Source organism: Silurus aristotelis, assembly GCF_946808225.1.
Source record: "Silurus aristotelis genome assembly, chromosome: 5".
NCBI lineage: Eukaryota > Metazoa > Chordata > Actinopteri > Siluriformes > Siluridae > Silurus > Silurus aristotelis.
The window spans coordinates 9,998,556-10,021,870 of record NC_139578.1 but is presented as its reverse complement, the minus strand read 5'-3'; the positions used below and the strand labels follow the sequence as shown (position 1 = coordinate 10,021,870).

Sequence of the window (23,315 nt, the reverse complement as noted above, 5' to 3'; positions counted from 1 at the left end):
TGCAATATGTGCAGTGCCTTTTAATATTTATGACATGGCTTTTACTACAATCAGATTGTGAATGTAAGAGGTCATTAAAGGATCCATAATACCAAAGTATAAAGAGATTAGACTAAACTGCCATTCTCAGTGTGATACACACCTCTCATATTACTTGGATGTCTGTACAACTGTATAGCTGTATGTCTTTAGTGTTAAATTCACACTGAGATGGCATTTTTGTCCAATAAAAATTGGGTTCTCCCAACTAGATGAACACAGTTATCGTGTTGTATTGTGGTCAAAAAAAAAAAGGATGACGCATTCTCAGTCATGTGACCCATGTAAACTCAAAATAAGCAAGATTGTAGACAATGCTGTACTGCAGTTGTTGCGTTTGCTTTACAGTCTGATAACATTGTTTAAGATTAATGTCAGTTTCTACAATCTTCAGATTTCAATGTTTTCAAATAGCTGTAACTTTGACGTAAAATTGCATCAATTAAAAGAGACATCGAGCAAATAATGTTTCTGGCAGAAACGATTCAGCCCAAAGATTTTTATGCCTGTGTAAAGATGTGAAAGGATTTTCAGATGTTTCAGTGTGAATGAAAACTCCAGGATAGACAAAGAGCAGTTTCTGTAAAATTCCATTTTCGAGACTGTCCGGATTAATGTGAATGTAGCCTGGATTTTATTTGTGTCGGTTATTGTTAAATTTGTGATTGTTGCCTCTGTTTAGAACATTACTGACAATATGGAATGTCTAAATTTATTTATGCACCCTTTTGCATTAATGTGGACAGAAATACATCAGAGGAGACATTGTGGTGATTCAATTACTGGGCTTATTGCTCTGCTTGCTATTATTATTTTATATAACGGTCTCATTCATGGTCTCATTTTGATTTATCACTTAGACTATTCATTGTCCAAAAGTCATTTTCATACCAGGTTCTTTGTATTTCTGTTTTTCATAAATGCTTGAAGGAATTTAGAGAAGCTAATGCAGTGTACAAATATAGATTGCAACATGGGCCCTGATGTGGTGTTGCAGGCACCAATTTTATTTATTTATTTTTTGACGTTCTGGATCAGGAGCAGTTGTTTCACAGGAACTGTGTTTTGATAATTTCATGCGAGTACAGCGTGGGAACTCTTACATTCTAGTTTTCTCAGGTAAAGTTGCTGTGGTTTTGCCTGCCTACATGCTGACCATTTTTTATGGATGCCTATACATGCCAAAGTCCAAATTAGAAGCAGAGAGAAGGAGAAAGAGAGGTAGATATAAAGAGCAAGCTTGTGTTGGGGTGTCAATTATTATATCATTATTATTCCACAGAGTGATTTAATTAACAAGTTAGAGTTGTTTTATTTTCTATAACAGCACAGCTTTGACCGCTGGAACATATTCTAAAGCATAAGCTTTAGTTTAAGCTTTAGTATCTACAGGGACGTGTATGGTGGTTCTTTTTCTAACTTCGCTTGGTGTTTCACTATGGGAATCGCTTTGGGCGTGACCAACTACGGAAGCTCTTATGACACCACGTCTGTCTTGACAGACAGGTCGACCTGAGATCAGGCTCCGCCCCACCTTTATCCCTCAGGTCGACCCCTTCTAACATCATTCGCGCTTTCTTCCCGTGAGGGACTACACTAAGCTCTCTCAGCACTTCCAGTTCTCGGCTGGTTTCGCTTAACTGTTCATCGTGCGGGCCGTCATTGGATTCCGCCACCGAACGCGAGGTCAGTCGTACGGAATCGTGCTGAGTGACGTCACGGAATAGCGTCCGCGTCGAGGGGAGCTATTCCTATTCCAACCTGCTGGGTATTAAGTTACACAGTAGGGACGTAGTAGCGTCAGGCTATTACAGGCTTAGCGCGTCAAGGCGAAGCCTTCGGAGGGCTAACTACCCTGCGAACATCGGCAGACTAACGTGTTGTGACGAGTCTAATATTCCCCGTACTCAGCCATGTCGACGATCATCCCCCCCACCAAAGGGAATGAGTCGAAGATCAGGGAGGTTGCATCCCGCCCGTGTCCATCGTCATGTGGAGCAACCATTTAGGGCAGGGACCCTCACCCAATGTGCATCACGTGCATGGGCCCGAAGCACGCTCAAACGTCAGTCGCGGACCCGCAAGCATGCGCTTACTGAGCGTCGATGCCGGTAAAACATTTGGGGAGACGGCTGAGAGTAGCGGTGGCTAACCAACAGGACCCGTGTCTGTCCGGCGCCGCCGCGAGGTCTACGGCCGTCGAACATCAGCCGCGAGCTTCCACGAGCTGGGCAGACCTGATGGAGGCCGAATCGCCAGTCATGCCGCCTCTGTTTGATAACCTCCTCGCGGAGGATGAGGAACGACCGTGCGACGAGGACGCAGATGCGAACTCAGACCTCCTCGACTTGGATATGGAGGACGAGGATGAGGACGACAGTGGTCCCTTCCCGGCCCAACAGTCGAGACCCCAGAGCGCGGGCGATGCAACCTCACAGGCTGAAGGTACCCTGCACGAGGTATGCAAACGAGCCGCGGCGAAGCTAGGACCAGCTTGGCCCACGGCCCAGGACGCAGAGGGAGCTGTGAGAGACCTTTACGACGGGAAAAGGCTGCTGCCTGCTCAACCCCCTGCTAGACAGCTCCTGCCTGCCGTGCCAGCTTGCATGAAGGAGATGTCTCGTTACTGGTCTAGCCCCTTCAAGAGCAAGCTTCCCGCAAAAGGGTGCTCCAAGCTGGAGATTCAATGGATGGAGGAGCTGGGGTTGGCCAGACCCCCAGCTGTGGAGCCTTCAGTGGCTTATCACCTCCATCCGAATCGGCGTTCTATATCTGCCTCCTCTCAAATTGCGCTGCCTGGGAAAATCGAGAGATTGACGGGGTCCATCCATCAGAGGATATATAAATACGCAGCACAGTCAGTGTGCTCGCTAAACGCGGTGACTTTGCTGTCCGCGTACCAGGCGGAGATTTTAGAGGAAACGGGACGACAGCTCGACAAGGGAGTACCTAACCCGGTACTTTGGGACGAGATCTGTGTGGTGAACGACCTAATTCTCCGCTCTTCACGAGGCGCAGTTCAGGGCTGCGGCCGAGTGATGGGCTTGGCTGTGTCAGGTGAGAGAGCGTTGTGGCTTAACCTGTCCAGCTTGGGTGACACACAGAAAGCGGAAGTCACGGATGCTGCCTACGACCCCGCTAAAGGTCTGTTCGGTCCAGCTCTAGAGAAGATGAGAGAAACCAGCACTCTCAGGAAACAGGAGGACGAAGCATTCAACCTCTGTTTGCCTCGTCAGCTGTCTCAGAACACACCCCCTCAGCCAGCGCGACGGGGTTTTGCTGCGGCTGCGAGAGGAAGACCGATGAACGCGAGGAGCACAAGATCGGCTCTCAGCGGACAGCAAGCTGGTCAACGTCCGCGATCGGATGGCTCGGGACCGTGGGGAAAGCATTCATTTGCGGCCATATGGCGGCTAAAAACTGTCCGCCCCACCCCGAGGAGCGGAATAAGAAGCGTGCGACCTGACACGCGAATGTTCTCCTATCCTCCTTTCTCCACTGGCGAAGAAAAGGAGAAGAGAACACAGCCCGGTTCTAAGTTCCATAAGGGCTTCCTCTCTAGTTTCTCCTCGGGTTTGAGGAATAAGGGAAAATGTTCAGTGTCACCAAGCACTCCCGACATTTGTTCTCTCGCACGTCAGTTCAGACGATTGCGCAATAAAGAATACATCATTGCATCCAAGCCACGGGCTGGGGGCGATGTGTTAAAAAAATAAAAAACACAATAAATGTGGCACTTTCGCATCCAGGCGATCAGCCGAGGGCGATAGTGTGCGAAAATCCCGAGAATTCAGCGTGCACCCCCCCTAGTTTTACCACTGGAGGGCGCCCTCGCTCTGCCAGCGGAGCCCAGCGCGGCGACAGTTGTGACGTCATCAACGCGTGACCAGAGTTGTGTACGCGGGGGTTCCCTTTCTGCGCGCCTCGTCAATTGGCGCGCATGCGCTGTTCCTTCGTGGGTGTTAAGCACGATTTCACGGGGATACAGGCTTCATTTCACAATGAAACCACCCAGATTCAACGGTGTGTTGGTCTCGGTGGCCGAAGGAGAGTCGGCTCACATCCTAACGACCGAGATCGACTCTCTTTTGGGCAAAAGGGCAATCAGAGTTGTTCCGGAGGCAGAAAGCCGTCAGGGTTTTTACTCCCGGTACTTTGTGATCCCGAAGAGAGGAAGCACATCTCTTCGTCGGATCTTGGATTTGCGTGTGTTAAACAAGCAACTGAGAAAATATTCATTCAGAATGTTGACACACAAAGCACTCTGTCGGTCGATCCGTCCAAACGATTGGTTTGTGACGATCGATCTATCAGACGCGTATTTTCACATAGACGTTTACTCGTCACACAGAAAATATTTGAGGTTTGCGCACAGAAGCACTGCCTACGAGTTTTAAACCATTCCGTTCGGACTGTCTCTCGCTCCGAGGACTTTCAGCAAGTGTGTGGAGGTGGCTCTTTTGCCGTTGAGAAACAGCGGGATTCGGATTTTGTCTTATATAGACGATTGTCTGATATGCTCCTTGTCAAGAGAGCAAGCGATCAGAGATGCGGAGAGTGTAGTCACTCATCTTTGCATCTTGGGTTTCAAAATAAACAGGGAAAAGAGCCGCTTGTGTCCCTCGCAGTGCGCGGAATATCTAGGACTAGTATAGATTCCCTCTCCAATCGAGTCACGCTGACAGAGAGGAGAATCGCATCTCTCATTCAGTGTTGCTCCCGTTTTCGGGCGGGGACTATGGTCCCGTTCCGAGTGTGCCTACGAATGCTGGGTTTAATGGCCTCAGTGATTTCTGTGGTGCGTCTGGTACTTCTCATGACGAGAGATTTTCAGAGATGGGTCGCGCGGTTGCGCTTATGTCCCCGACGTCATCTCAATCGGCCGGTCAAAATAACACATGCGTGCGTCTTAGCGCTCCGCCAATGGGGATGCCCCGCGACTCTTCGGTCGGGGATTCCCTTGGGGGCGGTGTCGTCGAGGGTTACTATGACGACGGACGCGTCTTTGGCGGGCTGGGGTGCGACCCTTATGGGCAGAGCTGTGAACGGCGTTTGGCCTCCACAGCTAATCCCGTGACATATAAACTACTTGGAGTTGTTGGCTGTATTTCTAGTGCTGAAACATTTTCTGCCTTTCATAAAGGGCCGACATGTGTTGGTGAAAACAGACAATTCCACAGTGGTCGCGTACATCAACCGGCAGGGAGGTGTGCGCTCCCTCCAGCTGCATCAGTTAGCGAGGAAACTGATAATGTGGTGCGACACGAGGCTTTTGTCCATCAGATCGACTCATGTTCCAGGCATATGAAACAAGGGTGCGGATCTGTTGTCCAGGGAAAAACCCCTGTATGGGGAATGGAAACTGCACACCCAGGTGGTGGAGCAGATATGGCAGAGATACGGCTGGGCTGCCGTAGATCTCTACGCCTCGCGAGAAAAAACGCTCAGTGTCCTCTGTTCTTTTCTCTAAGGGACGAAGATGCACCGTTGGGTGTGGATGCGTTAGCCCACCCGTGTCCAAACGTTCTTCTCTACGCTTTCCCTCCACTGAGCTTGATTTCCCCCACCCTGGCCAGGGTCAGAGAACTCAGCTTGTCACTGATTCTGATAGCTCCACGTTGGGTGTCCAGACACTGGATCGCAGAAATAGTTCAGCTACTGTCAGATCAACCGTGGTCACTCCCTCCACGGCGGGCGGGGAGATTTATCATCCACACCCAGACAGGATTGCTCTCTGGGCCTGGCCCGTGAGAGGTGGAAATTGAGTGTGGCAGGTTTACCCCAATCGGTTATACACACTATCCAGAGTGCCAGGGCCTCGTCTACTCGCACGCTTTATGACAATAAATGGCGAGTTTTTAAGGAGTGGTATGGCCGTGGTCACATTGTCTCTTTCCAGTGTTCTGTGGGAGACATTTTGTGCTTTCTCCAGGATTTGCTGGATAAAGGGAAAGCTTTTTCTACTTTGAAGGTGTATCTGGCGGCTATTTCTGCGAGTCATGTTGGGTTTAATAACGAACCTGCGGGTCGGCACCCTTTGATTAGCCGGTTTATGAAAGATGCACGCCGTAAGAGGCAGGTGTCTCGGCGGTTAGTGCCTCAGTGGGACCTGTCTTTGGTTTTGGAAGCCCTTTCTCATCACCCCTTCGAGCCGGTGGATGGCGTAGGGCTGAAATTTCTTGTGGCTCTAGTGACTGCTAAGCGTGTGAGCGAGCTGCAAGCCCTGTCTTTCAGTCCGTCCTGTTTACAGTTTGCCCCTGGGCTCACGAAAGTTTCCTTTCGCCCTAACCCGTCGTTTGTGCCTAAAGTGGTGAATTCTTCTTATAGATGTCCCGTTACGGAACTTTCGGCTTTCCACCCACCTCAGGAGGAGGAGGGATTGAGTTCCTTGTGCCCAGTGCGGGCCCTCCATACATATGTCAAGAGAACAGCGGGTTTCAGGAAATCTGACCAGCTGTTTGTGTCTTGGGCTACCCCTCACAAAGGGAAGCCGTTGTCGAGACAGCTGTCCCGTTGGATTGTGGAGGCTATATCTATAGCGTATGAATGCTGTGGTTCTCAGGCACCTGCGGGTCTGAGGACCCACTCTACTAGAGGGATGGCGATATGGGCCCTACTTAAGGGAGTTTCTGTTCAGGAAATTTGTGCGGCGGCTGGCTGGGCCACGCCACACACCTTTGTGCAATCCGGGAGCGGTCTATATCTCCCATAGTGAAACAGCGAGCAAATTTAGAAAAAGAACGATGGGTTACTTAACGTAATCCCGGGTTCTTTGATAACAGAGTGAGGTGTTTCACCAGCACTTCCCCCCTTGCACGGGGACGGAAGGAAATCTCGCTGCAATGATGTTAGAAGGGGTCGACCTGAGGGATAAAGGTGGGGCGGAGCCTGATCTCAGGTCGACCTGTCTGTCAAGACAGACGTGGTGTCATAAGAGTTTCCGTAGTTGGTCACGCCTAAAGCGATTCCCATAGTGAAACACCTCACTCTGTTATCAAAGAACCCAGGATTACGTTTAGTAACCCATCGATACTTCATGTCATCTAAGACGAATAACAGTGAAAGGTTTTTATTATTTGTAAGGTTAATGAGTCTTTAACAGAAGTATTAGTGCTTTGCAAAAGTCTTTAGGACGTTGGGCTGTCAAGCCTTTTCAGTAGCATGACAAATTGACAGTTTTTTTTAATATTACCTTCAAGAGAAAAAAACGTCAACTAAGATAACTGTTTTATGGCTGACAATCGAATAACAGAAACTCTGTGACAGGTTTATCTTAAAAAATAAGGTAGAATGATTGGTGAATAGCTGTGGTAAAAGCAGATTATATTACTACATAATATGCAATTAGTGGAAAATAATCAGCTATGGGGTTGAGAATGTTGTGATGTTTTATCAGTACATGAACATGCTAAACGATTTCAGATTATATACTGTGATAGGCTAAAGTTTTAGACTGTGGAAGTATTTTTCCAGCTTCTAAGCTTTTTTGTGACCTGGCAAAAAACAGTTTTGCTCCAATTTGGCTACTTTATTTTTAATACCATGGCCAAAAAACCCATTTCAAATTGCCGTATTTGATGATTGAGACCATATCATGCCTTATTTATTCTGTAACTTCGAATGTATTGTCTGGCCGGAGCTTATCTAAACCCTGTGCTGACTTCAAGGAATGCCAGCAGAGCCAGTCAAAGCTGCAGGACTTATTTTTCATTTTTGTGCTGAAGAGCTGATATGTCTGTTGTCATTTTACAAAGCAAATAGCTAATAATATAATACTATTTCATTGGGGTGCAATACTTCTGATGACGTAAATCTGCAGATAATAATAAGATTTCTACAATACATTTCCACGTTTTATTTCGGTAAATATACTTCAGAGTGATTTTTTAACTATTATCTTTGTAGAGCATTGGCATTTTCAAAAGTGTTTAAGGTTAAAATATTTGAGCTTTGATTAATATGTTTTCTAATACATTAAATACAGCATAGAGGTAAACAGAGATTTGAAACAAAAATGACAAAACCATTAAAAAAACATCTCAACAGCCTTTGCAATACCCACATTATAATATTTAAACCCAGTTTCACAATGTGAGAAAGGTCATTTTTGCAAAAGCATTTTTTGTCACAGATTTCCAGACATCCATAGAGATTCCTTATGAGCAATTCAGAGGTGACAGTGACAGTTAAATCTCTCTGAGTAAAAAACTTAAGTGGACCTTGTGTTCTATTGGGTGTGAATTATAAATCATTGATTTATACAGGTGTAGAAGTGTAAAGACAAACAGTGTTAAGTGCGTTGGAAGAACATTCAGAATGAGCATGGGAGAGTCTTTATGATCAGTGTTGGACAGTAACGAAGTAAATGTAATTCTTTACTGTACTTAAATATTTTTTTGTTCACTACATTTTAAAGTCAAATATCTTACATTTTACTCAAAAACATTTTACGAAATTGCCGTTTCTTTTTATTTATGAGTGGATAAAAACGTGACTGGTCAAGCTCGCAGCAAGCCACCAATCAGGGTAGAGCACGCTCTCCGTTTGAAATTGTTTTGATTGCCGTTTGGTGGTATTTGTTGATAAGTTGGTTACTTATCACCAACACACAGTTCAGCGTCAGTCCAACACCAGCAGAACATTTTGAGAGAAATAAATAATGGAAGAAACTTCTGATTCGAATGTGCTGTGGCAAGTTCGATTCAGGATTCGGACTCGGGGCGATTTATTTTAAGTAGTTCAAAAGAAGGTTTTGGGCTCATGATCATTTATTAGATATCCATCAGTGTTTGACTAATTATTATCATTCTATTAATAAATTGGTGTGCTAAGAGTAACACTAGTCTTTTCACTTAAACTGAGCGTCATGTGAAAAAAATTACTATACTGTAGGACATTATATCCATAATAATTCATAGTTATACTTAATATACTTAATATTAATTATACTTAATAATACATACTTAAGTACATTTGAGGGCAAACACTTTTATACTTTTACTTAAATGGAGGTTTGAATGAAACACTTTTACTGGAGTTATATCTTACCTAGTGTAAACTACTTTTACTCAACTACATGGTTTGTGTACCTTATCTACCACTGTTTTTGATAAAAGTCTACATTATTCAGAGATTATCCACTAGAAGTATCAACAGGGGTGTTTGAAATAATTATGAGTCTCAGATATTGGAAGTGTCACAGTTTAGTCATGTAAATAAGCAGACAGTGGTTGTATCTGTCACTGAGGGTGTAAGACAGTCCTACCAGCTGAACCACTTCTCCAGAGGGTCGAGCCGGATGGGATCCAACTCATTATTTAGTGCTACATTCACACATGCAGCGATTTTATCGCTGTTAATTTGCCAGCTGCTGTACTAGGAAGTCACCTGCTTCTGGTTGCTATAGTAACTTTTAGCAGTGAGTGGTAAAACAAATGAGAAGGATCATTTGAGCTTTACTGTCTTTACTCTCTTGGTTTTCACTCTACTTAAATTATAGTTAATTTTGTCTAGGAAGGAGGATTTGAATCAGGTCTGACACTACCTCATGGATCCTTTGATCAGCATCAAGGACTACTTACAGCATACTGAGAGACAGTGTGTATTAGGCTCTTCTGAGTCACAGTTTGGCTAATATATGATGCCAGTCTTTAGTTTCTTAAATATTTCATTTCAGTAAAGTGGTGCTAGAATGTGTGTGAATGAGAGGAAGTGCAGTGGAGGGGTGCGGTTGCAGAAAGAAGAGCTGAAGAAGGTGGAGGAGTTCAGGTACCTGAGGGTCAACGGTGCAGAGTAATTGAAAGTGTGTTAGAGAAGTGAAGAAAAGAGTGCAGGCAGGGTGGAGTGGGTGGAGAAGAGTGGCAGGAGTGATTTTGTGATAGAAGGGTATCTGTGAGCGTGAAAGGGAAAGTTTAAAGGACTGTGGTGAGACCTGCGATGTTGTATGGTTTAGAGACAGTGGCATTGAGTAAAAGACAGGAGGTGGAGCTGGAGGTAGCAGAGCTGAAGATGTTGAGGTTTTCATTCGAGTGACGACGATGGACAGGATTAGAAATTAGTTTATTAGAGGGACAGCACATGTAGGACGTTTTAGAGACAAGGTAAGTGAGGCGCGATTAAGATGGTTGTGGTGTAACAGTACACAAAATGTATGGTTCGGTATGTACATTAGTTTTTAAGTCACGGTTCGGTTCAATTTCAGTACGGTTAGGGGAAAGAAATGCAAAACATAAAATTGCATGTCGTTTTTTATTAACACAGTTTATCATTATTATAATTTGTGATCATCAACATTTGAACACTTTCTTGTTTTAATAAAAACCCTGCTTGGTTAAATAGTGCATAAAATAATAAATTAATATAGTATTATTTATAAATGTACAATAATATAATATAATATTTTATTTAAAAATTCAATAGAATAAATCAAAATATTTGAATACACTTTTTTATTATTTTGATTGAGTTAAATAATTGAGTTATCAATTAAATTGGCACAAATTAAATTGATTAAATACAACAATTAAATAAATGGAAAATATTACCGTAATTTCCGGACTATAAAGCGCCCCCCCGTATAAGCCACACCCACTGAATTTTAAAAATATTTTTATTTTTAACATAAATAAGCCGCACCTGTGTATAAGTGTCTACACTGAAACTAATGAACTTAACACAGGCTTTACTGAAAGAAAGTGTCTGTTACACGGTTTAACAGGTGAAATATTTTGTGGCTACTTTAAGAGCAGAGCGCCATTTTTGGGAATAGCACGTCACTGCATTCTTCCGGTATTACTGCTTGTGCGCGCGTGTGGAGACTGAGGATTATGTGCTCATTATTTTCTGATGCTCATTTCTAAGTTTCTTTGACTAACCCATAATGCTGTTGCCAAGAAAAAAAAAAAAGCACGAGTTTTGGAAACCTGTCTGTGCTTATATGATTCCTGCAACTGGAGTTAGTGAGTTAGCCCTTCACCCAGACTCAACGCGTTACAACGGCTTGTATCTAAACAGTAGCCGACCAAGTAAGTCATTGTTCACTGTTTTCCTCCTTCCTTTCACAACTACAGTGGTAACTTGACCTACGAGTGCATTAATGTACGAGTTTTCTGAGGTACGAGCGGTCACTCGGGCGATTTTTTTGCTATGTAACACCAACAAAAAATTGAGGTACGAGCTTGAGACGCCGCTGCTAGATGGCGAAGCGAAGCCAGAAAGCGAAGATTGTGACGAAAATTAAGATAAGCAAAGAATAAAAAGTAACAATTTTAAAGTTTAGGGATACGTAGTGTACAGGAGTGATAGTAAAAAACGAGTTTTCACTCCGCCTCCGCCTATCGCCTCTACCCCCCCTCCCCACACACACACACACACACACACACACCAGCATTTTCGTTAGCTCAAGTCGTCTCATCTCCAAGGAAAATACACTGAATAAAACCTTATTATATCTTTACATACTCTTTCTATTATGTTTTTATACAAGATTTGTTATTTAGAAATGTATTTTCCAATTTAATATCATGAAACATAAAAACGGGGTGTCATTTTGAGGGTTGGAACGGATTAATGCCATTTTAAGTATTTTCAATATGGAAAACTGATTTGATGTGCGAGCAAATTGAGATACGTAAATTGAGAAAAGTAGCGGCTTATAGTCCGAAAAATACGGTAATTAAATAGTACCCATCTGGGTAATTCAGACTGTGTGTGTGTAATGTACATTTAATCATCTAAAGATATGTTCAATTTATTTCTGCACACTTTAACAAATGTCTTTATTCCTTCCATCCTTCATTCATACACTCCCTCGATATGCAGAATTGTCAGGATTTTTTCCTTTAAGAGAAATTCGTGAAGTTGGATATAAAAAGCTACAGAATCCATAGATTCTTGAGCGTTTTCATGTATACGCAAAATAAATCTTATTTCCGGTACAAAGGGAGTAGCCACAGTGACACTGCACTAACTATAGTTTCTTTTTATAAAAATTTTTTAAGTTAAAAAAAAAAAAAGCACTCAAAGTGCGAGGCGGAGACCAAACAACTTTGTCCACCACTTTATAAGTTCCTGAGGAAACTCAGATTTAACTATGTTACGCAAGTTAAAAACATTGCATTAGGTACATGTGCACCAAACTGAAAGCCGCGTGCCGAAAAATGTTGGTACGAATACGTGTACAGTTACACCCCTAGTATCTGCACCTGCATAAATGTTTTAACTGCATTTCTTTGTCACTCTTAAAAAGATCCTCCTAAGTGTAAATGTCAATGTTAATGCATTTGCTTGTACACATGTAAGTGTAAATACACTTGTACAATGTGTATGACATTTACATTTATAGTGTTTAAAGGCAGGCACCTTTATCTAGATTAAATTACAGTAATGCTGTGTGATCCCTATTATAATAAATCCTCATGTATGTGCAAAAATAGATCAGAGAGTCTGAATAAGATCTTTGTCCAGGTGCTGTTTGATAAAGTGTGCTGTGAGTCTTTGTTTAAAGACGTCAAGTGACTCTGGAAGTTCATTATGAGAGAGGTTTTCATGGACTTTACATCTTCCTTTAATCCCTGTGTATGACAGGAAGCTAAAAGTAAGCTACATTGTGAATAATAAACTGTTGTGCTGTTAAAAAACTAATCCTGTACCCTCTGTGTGCATTTTTAATGAATGTGAGTCTCATCTTGTTGTCTGTTTTGAACTCAAACAATTAGAATAGAGCATAAAGTAGAGTTTCATGAAGAGTTTGTTTTTGTTTTTGTTTCTTTTTGGTTTTGGCTCAGAGTTCTGGGAGAAGGGAGTGCTTTATGCAGCTTTCATTGCAGTCATACAGATGAGTAAAGACCTGTTGTTAGTGTCAGTAATTTCTGCCTCCATTTGGAACACAGTGGAGTGTATGCCCAAGGGGCTACAAACAGAAGCCTAGCATCGCGCACACACACACAAACGCGCACACACACACACACACACACACACACACACACACACACACACACACACACACACACACACACACACACACTCCTTGCTTCATTTTAAATTAGTGAATCAAGGCAAATAGCATTCAGACAACAAGGTTTCTCCTTTTTTCTATTTATTTTAATTAGTTTTTTATACTTTATATTGATTAGGAACAATAAATTATTCAAGGTAATGCTGAGCCAAAAGATTTAGTTGTGGTTAGGTGAGTGAGAGAGAGAGAGAGAGAGAGAGAGAGAGAGAGAGAGAGAGAGAGAGAGAGAGAGAGAGAGAGAGAGAGAGAGAGAGAGAGACATACACAAATAATGTCCACTAACCTTAAGCTGTCACACAAAAAAATCTTTGCCGTCACACAAAACTTTATTTACTACAATGAAACATAGATAAAGCACGTTGTAATGATCTGTATCATGATGTACAATAGGGATTGTAATATTCACAGATTCGCATTGGTGCATCGACAAAAAAACTTAACAACGTGATGCATCAATTATAAAACTGTGCAAATAAAATAGAAAAATTTTCGGAAATAAAAGAATGAAGTATCTGAACCATATCTGTACCATAATTGTATTGCATTGACCTCAGTTATGCAGATTAACATCCCTTGGGTACAACCACAGCATTTAAGGTTAGGAAGTAAACACTATAAAGCAGAATAAATCCATAACCAGCATTTATAACCACAGATTAAAGCGAAGAAATTAAGAATAAGAAGATTTAGAATGAAGAGGAGGGTTGATTACATGTCATTTGTTTAAGGACAATGTTTTGGTTCCCCGATTTGGATTTTCAGCCAAAGATAATGCCTTTATTCCCTTTTTTCATTTCAATATATACAAATGATTGCTGTATAGTGCCTTTATGTTATTTGGTTTACAGTACTCTAAACCAGAAACAAATTTATTGTATGCTCAGGCATACTTAGCTAATAAACCTGATACTGATTTTGATATACCCATAATCCAGGGCGTGACCACAGCCAAAGACCAGGCTATGAGTGTAGACCAAGACCAGAGACATAGACACTGGATTTACCCATAGGAAAACCTTGTGATAGAGTTAAAATCAAAACAACATGAATAATTTGAGGCAAAAACAGTAACAGACATAGAGACATGACAGGATGAGGGCCCATTACTTAAACTGAGACATGAAAAGTTTAAAGGTTCTAGTTCTTTTTACAGAGAGAAATAAGCCTGGGGGCTAAAGTTGACCTTGTTGAAAGCTGACCCATCATGTGTAATGCCAAGTAAAAATAAAAAAGTTGAAAACTGATGCGGAGTAAAAGCTAGATTCTGGATCATGGACCATTATGATGTGTTTGTGTCATATGTAAAAATAAAACTCACTGACTAGACATGGAACTGGAGGATAGAAATCGGTACACAAGGGGCCTGTCATTTAAGAAATAACACTTTAAAAAAGGGTGGTCTAAAATCAACTCCAGAGAAGATTTACTGTCTGAAACTAATTTAGGAAAGTTCTCTGGGTCTGATTAAGGGGAAATCTCACAGCTTAAAAGAGATTCAGCAAAGATCAGGGCTGGTAATTGTCTAAGGATTTATAAAGACAAAGTCTTGGAAACAAAATCTGACAGAGGAAAATTCTTGGGAAGTGTGCCAGGTAAAGCTCTGGGTCACAGAGGTTGATAATGGCAACAGATCAGATACAGACACAGACATGGAGCCAGAAGCAGCTCATCGGTGTTAATTCCTGGCTGTAGAGGAAGGATAAACGTCCTTTTGGGGGTCACCTCCCATTCCATTTGAATGGTCTGAAAAGTGTGATAGTTTAAACAGCCTCTTTAAGAGTTATGATGGTGCAATGAGCCACTGTGAGAAAAAAAAACTTAATGCAGTTTGAATTCAAGCATGTAAAGGGAATTGGATGAGCCCTTGGAAACTGATAGGCTAGCAAGAAATAAAGGAAGGTTGTAGAAGGAGTGTGCAGAAAAGGAACAAGAGGTCAGTGAAGGAGATAAAAAAAAATAGTACAAATCAGTAACATAAAAAAAAAGACATCTTAGCAATAAAATATATGAAATATAGTCAAATGTATCAATATTACCTGTTATAGGATTACAGTAAGCCAAATATTAAGACTCTCGAACTTCAAATGGATTTGTTCTATTGGCAAATCATTTTGCTTTTAAATATTTATTGCAATAAGGAGGCAAAATTGCAGATTAAGAAAAGGTAACGCTCTTGATAAAAGCAATTGAAAATACCTCAGGATTTGTTTGAATAATCTCATATTGGGTAAATGTTATAATAGCAAAATACTGGGTCACTTGACTTTGACTCTGACCTCAACCATACTAAGCACCTTTGGGATGAATTTCAACACTGAGTGCACCACAGGACTCCTCATGCTACATCAGTATCTGACTTTACTAACACCCTTGTGGCTAAATGAGCACAAATCTCCACAATCACACCCCAAAACAGCAAAACAAATGGTAGAATAATGTGGAATGGAACCCCATTAATCACAATATTATCAATAATCAATATTATGGTCAGGTGTTTATGTATTGTATTTTTACTTGCAAATATGTCCTTTTTAAGTTATATGCCAGGTTACTTTTTATGGATTTTTTATGGATGGAGAAGCCAAGGGATACATGTGGATGTGGTGTATTTGATCAAAATATTTGGTCATAAATTGTGGTTATGTCAAGGCTGTATGCCTTCTCCAACTGAAAAGATGTTTTGAAAAATAATTTCAATATATACAGTATCTTACAAAAGTGAGTACACCCTCAGATTTCAGCAACCGTTTTATTATTTCTTCTCGAGTGACAATACTATAGAAATAAAACTTGGATATATTTGAGAATAGTCTATGTGCAGCTTGTATTGCAGTATAGATTTATGGTCCTCTAAAAATAACTCAACATACAACCATTACTGTTCAAATAGCTCGCAACAAAGGTAAGTACACCCTAAGTGAAAACAGCTGTAAGTCGTGTAACCATGCAAAACCACATGCATATTCATCATGTTTTTGTCTGCTTGACAGGACCGTACAAATTTGTGTATCTTGTATTAGAGCAGGTAAAACTTGGTGTGAGTACAATTCTCTCACCCTGACCACTGGAGGTTTAACATGGCACCTCATGGCAAAGAACTCTCTAAAGATTTGAGAATTACAATTGTTGTTTTCCACAAAAATGGCTGAGGCTATAAGAAGATCTGTAACATTCTGAAACTGAGTTACAGTACAGTGGCCAGAGTCATAGAGAGGTTTTCCAAGATGGGTTCCACTCGGAACAGGCCTTTGCAAGGGTCGATCAGAGAAGTTAAGTCCTGTGTGTCAGGTGCAGAACTGTTTTAAAAAAACAGACGCATGAGTGCTGCAGCATTGCTTTAGAGGTTGCAGAAGAGGAAGGTCCGCTTGTCAGTGCTTAGACCATATATCGATTACTGCAACAAGTCGGTTTGCATTGCCGTCGTCCGAGAAGGAAGCCTCTTCTGAAGCTGTCTCACAAGGAAGCCTGCAAACAGTTTGCTGGAGACAAGAGTTTGAATTACTGGAACTATGTCCTGGGGTCTAATAAGATAAACTTATTTAGCTCAGATGGTGTCCAGCATGTGTGGTGATGCCCTGGTGGTGGTAGCTAAATGGTCTGGGGCTGCATAAGTGCTGCTGGTATTGTGGAGTTGCAGTTAATTAAGGGTAACTTGTATTCCAACATGTACTGTGACATTCTGAAGCAGAACATGATGCCCTCCCTTTCAGAGGACTGTAAATCTATAGTGCTATACAAGCTGCTACAAGCTTAATTTTTTATAGTATTTGCCTTTAGAACATATAATAAAATGGTTTCTGAATGATGTGAAGGGTGTACTCACTTTTGTGAGATGTAAAACTAAGATTGTTTCCGAAAACTTTTTACTAAGTGGAATATTATTTAGTTATATAGATTTATGGACATTGAATACTTTATTTATGAAAGGTAAGTGTAACATAATGGTAAATGTTATCATATATCACAGACTATTTGCATTCTTCCAGTGAGGGTTGTGAAATAAATGAAACTGCTGGCAGTTTCATTAGTTTCATCGTGTTATTGTGAAAAATTTGATTACACTTGCAGTCTTTTTAGTAATATGACTGGTGTTTCTAAAGATTGATATGGAGTTCATGGACTGAGGAATCTGATGATCAGTCGCACATGGGGTTCTGTGTAGCACTGAGTCAGCGACCTGAGAAAGAGTCGATAGATGCAGAAAGTGAGAGGCACACAAAGAAAGTGTTCAGGCCTGGCATCTTCACTTGTTACATTCATTAATTAGAAAATATTGTAAGCATTTAAAAACAAATTTAAAAAATATTAAATCAATTAATTTAATTTGTTGATGTAGCTGAGATTGGGAAATTGTCAGAGCTCCTCAGAGTTCCAAGTAAACAGATACAGATACACATAATGGCTTTACATTAAACCACTAACATGCACACATTCACATTTTTTTTTGACTGGTCCAGAAGTATGGTGTCGATGGCTTCAAGCAACCCAGAATATCTGCCCATAGTTCTTCTTTTCTGTTCCTTTTAATTATTTCTATGTTGTATTTACATTATTAGCTTTATTATCTGTGTAAGGTTTTTTTCCCAGCATGAGTCATTGTATTTCCCGAGCTGAATTAGTTTATAAAACCACAAAGCCAAAGAGACAAAAAAGGCAGTATAGTTTTTTGTCTTAAGAACAATAGAATTACCAATTCAAAAGAAGAGCGAAAGAAGCCTACTTTGATAAGAAAGGAGAAAAGAGTGAGACACTGGGGTGGAAGGAAAGGAGAGGAAAGGAGTAAATCCATTCCCGCTGTGGGGCTTTTCACAGCATGGCATCTGAAAACTGCGATTGTTGCTGCACTTCAATTGGAGTCAGTGACAGTCACCTCTGCGAGTCTTATTTCACCTTCAGCTTTGCTTTTGAATTAATAGGCTTTAGAGGAAGCCTTTGGCACTGAGGCGACTTGCTCACATTCTTAGTCATCCTAGTCTTTAAAAGAGTATCCTGGAGGAAAAAAGCACTGTAGCTCTGGGAAATGAGTCTATTTTTTTCAGGGATTTGAATGAATGAATAAAAGTTTTGTTATTTTCTGAATTCAAAGTACGTCATTAGTTTTGGCAAATGGTGCATGACTTATCGCTGCTGCAAAGTCTAGCAAGCTACAGTACAGTACAAGCTACCTTCTCTAGTGTTGATTGGATTTTTTTTTAAGTGATAAACTGGCCTTTTGAAAGAACTTCCCAGCTCACTATTATTTCTTTTTCATTCATTGTGTCCTGTTCTCATTTTCTGACTATGTGGAACAAGCGAAGTACATTGTTTTCATATCATGAGAAAAGAAGGATGCCTAATTCTTGCTAATGTTAATTCTTTGTTTTCTGAAAAGCCACATAACATAACACTCCATTTACTATATTATAAATATTAATAGCTATAAAATATAATAAACAAAACCTAAATAAATAAGTGTGGTACTGTATAATAAATGAGATAAAGACATCAAACTTACACGATGGACACTGGAGAAAACTCTACAACATAGCAAATCGCAGCTCTTCGTTCTGGTTGCTTACCAGTTTATAGATTGCTAATGTGATCTGAAGCCAAAATGAAGTGTTGGTTGCGAAATGATGGAGTGGACCTTTAATGTCATGGGTATAAATGAAGCCCAGTCAAGTGCACGATTCCCACACTCTCTCATTACCCTGTAAAGAGGCCAGAAAAGGCACGGAATGACGAATGGAGCCGGTTTATCTCAGAGCATTGTGAAATGTGGTACATTTAAAAAAGTATATTGCAGCAGAGGGACAGATCTATGAGCAACAATGTTTAGGGTCTTTTTTCGGGCTATTAAATGAGTGTTGGATAGAGAGCCAGAACAAATTCAGTTCTATTTAGGTGTAGAAGCTTGGCTTCAGGGACTGCTTCGGACACCTATAAACAACGAAGGCCCAGCATGGTAATTGGCAACATGCAAATCCAAATACGTGTTTTGAGAGCTGACAAGCTAATTACAAGAAAAATGTGTCATGCTACCCATTAAAGAAAAAATATGCCATTTTTGAAGGAGAACATTTGAATTTATGCAATAAATATGTTAACACAGTTTGGTGTGAAATGGTTTATGAGGTACAGGCATAGAATATGTCCTGTGCCAAGAAAATTCTATCATTGAACTGTAACTATAAAAATATTGAACTTTAATTACGAACTATTAAAAAAAATTATATGGTGGTTATGGGAATGTTTTTACTTTGAAAGTTTGACCTTTTGGGTGTTACCACACAGAAATATTAGCTTAATAACAACTAAATGGAAGAGATGTAGAAGATCTCAGTCACTTACACATAAACACACACACACTAATTTTTTATCTCTATAAACTATTCAAACAAAGTGACAATGATTTTAGAAAAAGATTATTACTTTTTAACGAATCCTTGGCCTTGTTTGACGATTAACTCAATTAGAAAGAGCAGTTTTGTATTGTTTTTTGTTTCATGTGGTGACTCCATTAGCATACCTATCTAGCCTAGAGAGGGAAAGACAGGGAAGCCGTTGAAGAGCAAAATGGACAACAGGGAGAGACTGAAGGAGTGAAAGTGATTTGTCAAAGAGTCAAAAGCAACATCAGGGGAAAGAGAGGAGTGAAATAACAGAGAAAAGGATTATTTCGGAGAAATATGAGCTTGTATATAGGAATCAAAACTTTGTTTGGTTTTACTTCAGGTAAACATGGCTGCCATGTTTGTTTTAACCCGGTATTGTTTTATTAAAGGCCTAATCTAAAGGCTAACCCAGTACACACAATATTTGTTCCTGCAGTGATTTGGCTGACGTATGCGGTCAGCATGTTGAATTTATTTTGCTTCATAACACCACAGAATGTTTCCCACCACAATGGAGTGAACTTATACACTAGCAGTTTACCCCTGACCAGGGCTGGTGGCAGTGGTGGTCTTGCCTGCCCAATCTAAGTTTTATTTCATATTTTATGAAATGGGAAAAAGAACCCAGAAAATACCAGCATGAGGTCTAACATCTGATTGGATGGGCAGCCACAACCAACCCAAAGCCCTGCTCCAGCAGCACAAAATAGTCTTTTACCACTTTCCTCACACTACTTTCAGTTCGACACACTTTAGCTTCATACTGGCTTTTTTTAAAGTTTGTTTACTTTTTTCAGATTTTGATCAGCTAACGAATGCTCGTTGAACTGAAATTACATTTTATTACACTTTATATAACTGCTTCTACAATGTGTGTAATGTATCCCTTTTTTTTACTTATCAGCAAGCCTAGTGTGTCTGTAGCGATGCTGCTGCTAGCACATCAGAGGCTACGGCTAGTTTCAGTTTACTCTCAACATGCACTGCTCCTCCTCAGTCCTCAATAAGTGGCCCAAAACAGACCCATCTCCTGGCTGTTTCAGATCCAGTTTAGGCGATTAGCAATTTCAGTAGTGACGATTTAACCCAGACAATATTAGTAAATATCCCAAATATTGTTTGGTTACTATTGACAATGTATTCTGCTTATTTAATCTTACCTGGTAGCGCACACGCCCATGGATTAAGTTCTACTCACTGTCAAGAATCCTAAACCCTCATTCTCACACTAAGTTACATAAAAGAAAGTAAAATTTTAAGATCTTGGCCCATGAGAAATCCATAACAAACTTAGACATGGATGAATTTTTTAAATTATTTTTTGCCAAGGAAAACATAAGACTAATTTTGTAGATGGATGGATGGATGGATGGATGGGAAATATAACTGATCAAAATATATAAAATAATGTATAGAATTTATATAAAAAATGTATAGAATGTACTGATTTTGTACCGAAAAAATGCTTGATAAGTTGATTTAGGATATCGTTTTAATTAGGAACTTTTTTTTAAAGTTAAGATACAGTTATGGTTTTTTACGTTTTCGAAGTATTTTAAATAAAAAAAAATTTTAATTTTGGAAATATTAGTTATTGGAAGAATTGGATTAGGTTTTGGGGCCACTACTACTGATTGCCCACCTATTATTTGTACCAGACCACCCTAATGTAATTGCCTAAAACTGGCACTGCCCATGACTAAAGACATTTGTCAGTATTGTGCGAATCTTTTGAGGAATTTGTGTCTGAAAGTTCCAGTAAACCTTTCCCTAGCATTTATAAGATTATAATGTTGGTTCACATGTTGAAATGATTTTCGTTATCATAATGACTGGCACATTCTAAAGTGAGCTGTGTTTGGTTTCTGTTCAGCTCATTCTTTTCAGTTGCTCTGTGGTTAGAACTATTTACAACTTGCTTTAAATCAGCAAATTAACAATCAAATCAAACTGATTAACTATTGCTCTAGCCGCCTATTGCTGTCTTTTGCATCCTTGACTAGTCATGCCACAAGCAGGTCATTTACCTTCCTGTTTCATTTAATTGGAGTTTTAATGGAACTACAAAAATTAAATAGTAATGGTTCTTTAAAATTTGCTGGGGTGCAACGAATGAGGATCCTGATCATGTGAGACGTAATACGTACTTGAGTAATTTAGTGAATTGCTGACTCATGCTTAAATTTAATGAGCCTCAGAGACACATCTAATTACAATGATGAGAGCATTAACAAAGACAAGTGCAAGTGGACGGTGCATGTGTTTATTATTTGCTAAGAATACTTGTTTGCCTTCATTGAACCACTTATCATTCAGAGCACAGTGCTTAATAACAAAGACTGATTGCTCGGCTTGTAAAGACAAATAATTCGAATTTTGTGCTGTTCATTTATAAACATCAAAAGCGGACAAAGCTTTAACAAAGGCACCCCGATTAGTTATACTGTTAATTTTTACATTTGCAGTTGCTCAGCAGACATAAAGGTTCAGTAAGATCTTGAAATTTTAGTTATTTAGTAGTCATAATAGCTTGTTTTTTAGAAGAGATGGCAGTGGAGTTTTTAATCAGATTGTTTAACAGGATTTTGGAAGGTGAGAGGATGCCTGAGGAAAGGAGAAGGAGTATGCTGGTGTCAGGTGTGTCAGAGAAGTATGTGAGGGTGGTCCAGGACATGTATGAGGACAGTGTGACAGCAGTCAAGTGTGCAGTAGGAACGACAGACTGGTTCAAGGTGAAGGTTGGACTGCATCAAGGATCGGCTCTGTGCCCTTTCCTGTTTGCAGTGGTGATGGACAGGTTGACGGACGAGGTCAGACAGGAGTCTCCATGGACTATGATGTTTGCGGATGATATTGTGACTTGTGGTGAGAGTGGGGAGCAGGTTGAGAAGAGCCTGGAGAGGTGGAGGTACACACTGGAGAAAAGGGGAATGAAAGTCAATAGGAGTAAGACAGAGTACATGTGTGTAAATGAGAGGGAGGGGAGAGGAGTAGTGCGGTTGTAGGGAGAAGAGGTGGTGAAGGTGGAGGAGCTCAGGTACCTGGGATCAACAGTGCAAAGTAATGAAGAGTGTGTTAGGGAAGTGAAGAAAAGAGTGCAGGCAGGGTGGAGTGGATGGAGAAGAGTGGCAGGAGTGATTTGTGATAGAAGGGGATCTGCGAGAGTGAAATGGAAAGTTTATAGGACTGTGGTGAGACCTGCGATGTTGTATGGTTTAGAGACAGTGGCATTGACTAAAAGACAGGAGGTGGAGCTGGAGGTAGCAGAGCTGTTGAGGTTTTCGTTGGGAGTGACGAGGATAGACAGGATTAGAAGATTGAGTTTATTAGAGGGACAGCGCATGTAGGACATTTTGGAGACAAGGTGAGGGAGGCGAGATTGAGATGATTTGGACATGTGCAGAGGAGAGACATGGGGTATATCAGTAGGAGGGTGCTGAGGATGGAGCCACTAGGAAGGAGAAAAATAAGAAGGCCAAGGAGAAGGTTTATGGATGTGGTGAGGGAAGACATGCAGGTAGTTGGTTTGAAAGAGGCAGATGTAGAGGACAGGGGGGTATGGAAACGGATGATCCGCTATGGCGACTCCTAATGGGAAAAGCCGAAGGAAGAAGAAGAAGTAGTCATAAAAGTGTGGCACAAAAACAGCAATGCTAGTGCTAGCACTTTTTTTGTACATATAAAATCTTGAAAATAAAGTTGCTATCCAGACTCAAATAACATCTTTATGTGCATCATAAGCAAGACTTTCTGTCATCTTATTAAGAGAAAAACTATTATATGCTTTATCAAAAAGTGACATTAGCCAAAGAGGATAAGTATTAAATCTACCTATTGTTGAAGGGATTCACATATTCCTATATATTCTTTTAGTATCTCTGTGAATG

At 40.7% G+C, this 23,315-nt stretch overlaps 2 protein-coding genes across 6 annotated transcripts in view; one reads left to right on the top strand and one right to left on the bottom strand.

Annotated features, from left to right (window-relative positions):
• plxdc2b (plexin domain containing 2b) overlaps positions 1 to 23,315 on the top strand; it is a 138,231-nt gene that overhangs the window by 39,840 nt on the left and 75,076 nt on the right. The window lies entirely within an intron of this gene.
• LOC310726600 (uncharacterized protein) overlaps positions 1 to 23,315 on the bottom strand; it is a gene marked incomplete at its 3' end in the record, with an annotated part of 58,772 nt that overhangs the window by 4,120 nt on the left and 31,337 nt on the right. The gene's annotated exons all lie outside the window — the stretch shown is intronic.